This window comes from Cottoperca gobio, chromosome 24, assembly GCF_900634415.1.
Source record: "Cottoperca gobio chromosome 24, fCotGob3.1, whole genome shotgun sequence".
NCBI lineage: Eukaryota > Metazoa > Chordata > Actinopteri > Perciformes > Bovichtidae > Cottoperca > Cottoperca gobio.
Genome location: NC_041378.1, coordinates 193,936 through 200,226, shown reverse-complemented (window position 1 = coordinate 200,226; position 6,291 = coordinate 193,936).

Genomic DNA, 6,291 nt, shown 5'->3' with positions numbered 1-6,291 from the left:
CCTTATCGACGCCAGAGCTGCCGGCACCAACGGTCTGGGCTCTGGACCCGCAGCCCTCTCTGTTCCACGCCTCAGAGATGGGCTGCAGTACGACGACCGAAACACGCACGACTACGACGACACGACGAGCATTACGGTTCGTTCTTTAAAGATGTTCCCTGAGAATGCGTCTCCACGTTTCATAAGAGGCAATAACAGAGTTTTTTTAGATGATTAGACACGTGTTGATTCTGTGTAACGATAATATGCTTCTGTCTCAGTTATTCGACTCCTGCAGTGAAACATTTAGTCCCAAGAAGCATCATCGGAGTCTTTGACGCTTCATGGAAGTGTTGATATTCACTGCAGATATAAAAACATAAAGATGTTAAATTACTCAATAATTAAGTTTCAACGGAGACAAACATGAGAGCAGCTCAACAACTAGAAGTGTTAGGCTTAGAGAACACAAAGTTCAGGTGTCGTTGGCGGGGCCTGTTGAATATTAAATCATGCTGTGGGATGAAATGTGACGGTTTTCTCCGCAGCACTCTCCGTCGTAGACGCTACGACGACAACAACGTCCTCCTCCTCTCAGAGTTCGTTCAGAGGAAGCGGGCCGTCGTCTGCCAACAGAGACGGCATCAGATTCAAAGAAGCGAAGCTGGAGGGGTACGTCAAACGGCGCTGCGAGGACGACTGTGCACATAGCAACAGCACGACAACATGAAGGAACTGTTTGAGCATGATGATGCACTCCGTCCTACCTCTCTAGCGGCGTCCTTAGCTTCTTCGCACTCTTCCTCGCAGCCCTCAGATCAGCTGATCCTCCTGCGCGGTCGTCGCCGGGAGTTCCCACAGCCCGACCTGCGTCCCCTGCAGCCGTCCGCCCGCCTTCCGGGCTCAGCCACTTGAAAACAGAGGAGCAGGAAGCCGAGTGGCGAGACTGTGGTGCTCACTGACGCGAGGCGGATTGCGACGCCGCGTTCTCCCAGGCCGACCCGGGCCAAGAGGAAGAGCGGCAGCGACGCTCTTCTGGAGGGTACCTGAGAGGCTGGAGCCCGCGAGGCTCAAGGGAGCGGGAGCTGGAGCAGAGAGACAATGTGACGCTGTTTTACTGAGCTTGGCTCCGGCCATGGAGACTTCCTGCAGAGAAACATGTCTGGGTCAGAACCAAGGTGCAGCAGTTTCTACACGAGGCAGAGTTCGGTGCTACCAGTTTCCAGTGACCCAAATCCTTTTTATAAATACTGAACGGATTCACATATTTGTGGACTTTATGAAAAATAATAATCCCATTTTTTTCCATTTTTATGATATTGTATCGTTTGTGCGTTTTTAATAAACAATCCTTGTAACTGTAATTTATATTTTGATATATGAATTATCAAAGTGGACGGTAACACGACGTTCTTTGTGTGTAGAGAAAGAACACGTGATCAGAAAACATGGTTGTTGTTGAGATTAAACTGTGGAAATATATGGATTTAATCTATATAATGTCTGGTCTGCACAAATTTATTCATTTCTCATAACCAAATTGCAATAATATTAAGAGTTTGTAGTGACGTGTCATGTTGTACAGAGCAGCTACAAAAACATTAATTTAAACTGCCTCGATATAAAGAAGTATAACTTTGTTAAGTAACAAACACATTGTTGCACTTCATTTCTTTGCATTTTTTGTTTTTAAATAACTTCACTTCCTCCACCACTGACTATGCCAGAGTTCCCGCGATGCTTTAAAGGTATTGAATTAATTAAATATAAAAATGTCTTAAATCAAAACTTCAAAAGTCTTAAAAAATGAAACAAATAATCCTAAGTAATGATGTGTGTCTTAAATATTATTCTGGGTGGCAATAAGGAATCCTGTATGCATTCTTTAATTAAACGAATCTATGATGTTCATTGTGACAGACAGTGTAATGATTCAGGAAGAATTCTGGTTGATAACATTTATTTTTACACATATTTACTAATTATTCACATAATGAATGTGAGTGTGCTGATTTTATTTTGAAGGAGCACTGCCCCCACAGGCGCATCGACGGTATTACAACTAAAACGACTTCCATCCGGTCTTTGGGTCATCTGATCAAAAACACGGAAGTGGTTGTGAATTTTGTCAACGCGCTGGTGTCAACCGAAGCTGCTGGAACACTGAATATTCGTCATATTTAAGGATTTATAAACGCGTTTCCGGTGGTTTTAAAGTTTCTAAGCGACAGTAAGTCTGACAGCTGTTCTCTTTCATCTGTAAGTAACCGGGACAACTTATTAACGTAGTTTTTAATGTGATATTGGGTCATTTTCTACATTATCATTTACTTTTTTACAATGCGGTAGCATTAGAGATGTAAAATATCACAAAGAACTATAACGTGTATTGTTAACTCATTAACAGTGCGGAAGAAGTATTCTGATCTTGTACTTCATTTAAAGTAGTAATACTACAGTGAGAAATACTCTGCTACAAGTAAAAGTACTCATTTAGCAGAATGGCCCATTTCAGAATACGCTAATAATAATAAAAAAAATATGAATATAATAATAATAATAATAACAATCTTAAAATAAATACTCTTAATAATAATATAATAATAATAATACAATAACTCTATAATACCTAATATATATAATAATTTAATAATATAATAAATAATATACTCTTAATAATATATAATAATAATATTAATAATAATACTCTTATAATAATAACATAATAATTAATAATAATACTCTAATATAATAATATTAATATAATACTCTTAATAATAACAATACTCTTAATATAATACTCTTAATAATAATAATAATTTAATAATACATACTCTTAATAATAATAATAATATTAATATTAATAATAATAATATTGTATTATAATTATTGATGCATGTGTTCATCACTTTAATAATGTTGCAGCTAGTGAATTTGGGCCTGATTTTAAATACTTTAAGTCGCTTAATCTGTAGTAATACATTAGTAGTTTATTTTTAATTTTTGCATAATAATCTGAATCTTAAATTTAGTTCAGTTTTAGTTTTCTTCTTCACAAAAAGATAAAATACAAGTACAATAAGACATAATGAGATGAGAACAGGGGTCCAGACACTAAGCAGATAGTATTTAGAACATATGTTTACTAATATTACTTACTGTCTGGTTTGAGAACGTGTGTATCATACAGTAACATTTACAAACACTAACCAAATACCCTAAAAACTAACTTTAACATTTACACACACCAACTTTAGCCTGCAAACCTTAGTCTCCCGATGAACCCTGAACTCCACATTTCTATCAGCAGAAGCTGCTGATGATGAAGGTGTTTCGGCTTCCCGCCCGTCACGGCTACGCTGTGAAGTGTCTCCGTTCATCCCCACGAGTGGCCTGGCGCCGCTCACAGCACTACGGCATTCGCAGGTCAGCGTGGTGCACTACAACCTTCCAAATCTGCGTGTTCTCTCGAGATCATTTAAAGCTTAATTCATTTTAAATAATCCTAAAATTAATAAATAAATAAATAAATAACAAAAAATATTTTAATATAAATATTAAATAACAACAATATATTTAACATAAACATAATAATAATATATAAATAACACAATATTAAAATAACAAAATATTAATAATAATAATAATAAAACAAATGTTTTAAATAAACATAAATAATAATAATAAATAACAACATATATTTGAAATAAACCATAAATAAACTAATAAAATAACTAAAAAGCCACTTTTTTTTCTTGTATTTAAAATTATTTTTAACCTAATTATTTATTATTTTATATTTACATACTAACAACAGACTCAAAACCTTCTAGAATATTATTGGATATTTTCTAATTTTCTAATAATAATAATAATAAATGATATATCAGAGACGTGGTAGTCCAATATTCAATCTGTTTATCAAAACCTCTGACTTTATTTAGATTGTCTCACCTTGTGTTTGTCCGCTCTTCTGGCAGCCTGATAATTTACGACATGAATTATGAGAAGCTGAACACATGAATGATCATTAAAATAAAAGCCTGATGCTTTTAAACTTACGTCAGCCTACTCGCTCACACGCGGTTTTTCCTCCTCGTGCATGATTAGTTGGTTGATGGCGCTGCAGAATGTTGATATAGAATGCAGAAATTTTGGGAATTCTCATGAGTATTTCTAGATTAACTTCGATAGAGAAAAGCTATTTTCTCTCACCATGATCTTCGAACAGCCAACAATCAGTGATTATCATCATTTCAGAGAAGCTTTGCTTCCTGCATGTACTGTAAACATCATTATAATGAAGAGAGGAGAATCTCAGGTTTGAGAGGCAGATTATTGAGGTTTGGACTCTATTGAATCTGGATATTCCTGCTGCGTAGAATCACAATAACATGTGACCTCCATGTGGGGTGCGGCGCCCTCCACCACCTACGAGGGAACAGTCGGAGACTCTTTGTGACAACTCAGCTGAAACCTTTGTCTGCTGCGAGTTGAACTCATGAGTGTTTGCCAGGTCGTGTGCTCCCTGCTGTCCTGAGAACGTAGACGGTGAGTCTCTTTAGTCGAAGGTAAGTTCTTCTTTGATTAATTTAGTTTGAAGTTTGATCTTTGACGCTTTTACGCACTTTAAAGTTTTTACCTAACACTTCCATCACTTTAGTTTAGTTTAGCGTGTAGTTACTGGGTGTGTGTGTGTGTCTGTGTGTGTGTGTTCACTGGGCAGTGGGGTGAAACGTTCTGTTTCGACGTATCTGAGCTAAGCACACGCACGTCCTGCTGGGTCGCCCGGCGGCGGGACGGTAGCCTGCAGCTGTGGGACACACGCCCAATCCACAACGCTCCTCGCTCAGAGTGGCCCAAGAACACACCAAGAGTCAGAACGCTTCAAAACAACTCACTGAAGTACACCGGTGTGTGGGCGCGTAAGGTACGTGTGTGTTGTGTTGTGTGTGTGTGTAGGTGTATTCTATACTGGAGCAGACCAGAGGGAGAACCTCTAATCGTTCTCCGGCTCCTGATCACACCGCTAAAGTGTGAGTTTTGTACTTTTTGTATTGTGTACTGTTGTCACTTCTTTTCTGTCTGGTGTTTTTTTTGTTGTGTCTCTTCCTTCCCTCCCATGTGGGACCCCCCCCGCCCTCTCAGCCGTCTTGACCACGCTCAGGGGTCATGAAGGGGTCATCTACACAGCACCATTTGTCGCCTCACATCCCAGGATCTTTCTTCAGCCTCGGGTGGTCCTGCGCAACACAACACCAGCTGGAGAGATTCTTTTAGTGAAGAAACCTGTAAAATAATATGTCATAACTTTAATCTCATCAATGGATGATAAACTTCATCACCACATAATGAGCATGGATGATAACTTTGTGAAGAGATGCAACTAAAACATCAGTTTTACTGAAAATCTTCATCACTTTGACTCGTCTTCCGGTGGCGTGTGTTTTGTACGCGGGTCCACAATGTGGCGCTGGCGGCTGCGTTGTTGTGTCTCTGCGTCTCGTGTTCCTTCAGACTCACGAAGAAAACCCTGCTTTTTGATTGAAGTCTTTAAATCTGTGAGTTACTCATCTCTGATGATAAAGTGTCACTCTATCATCTTCCATCTTCATCTTCCACATCCACAGTCTGCAGCTCAGTTTGTTTTTATACTTCTATAAATGTGTACATAATAATAATAGTAGTAATATATAATCATATTATTATATAATAGTAATCTCATGTATCTCTAATGTATAATCCAATTAATAAATAGTCCTAATTATAGTTACCTATCTTAATAATATAATAATATATAATATCTAATTAAATAAATATGATAATATAATAGATACTATATAATAACAGTCCTAATACAGTCTATACATAGTATATAATTAATATAATAGAATAATTATATATATATAGTAATATTAATACCCTCTCCTTCTCTCCTCGTCCTCCTCCTCGCCCTCGTCCTCCCTCTTCGCCTCTCTCCTCTCCCTCCTCGTCCGTCCTCCTCTCCTCCTACCGTCCTCCTCCTCCTCCTCCCCTCCCCTCCTTCTCCTCGTCCTCCTCCTCCTCCTTCTCTCGTCCTCCTCTCTCCTCCTCCCCTCCTCCTCTCGTCCTCTCCTCCTCCTCGTCTTCCTCGTCCTCCTCTCCTACTCCTTCTCCTTCTCCTCGTCCCTCCTCCTCGTCCTCCTCCTCCTCCTCGTCCTCCTCCTCCTCCTCCTTCTCCCGCCTCTCTCCTCGTTCCCTCCTCCTCTACGCTCCCTTCCTCGTCCTCCTCCTCCTCCCCTTACTTTTCTTCTTCTCCTCGTCCTCCTCCTT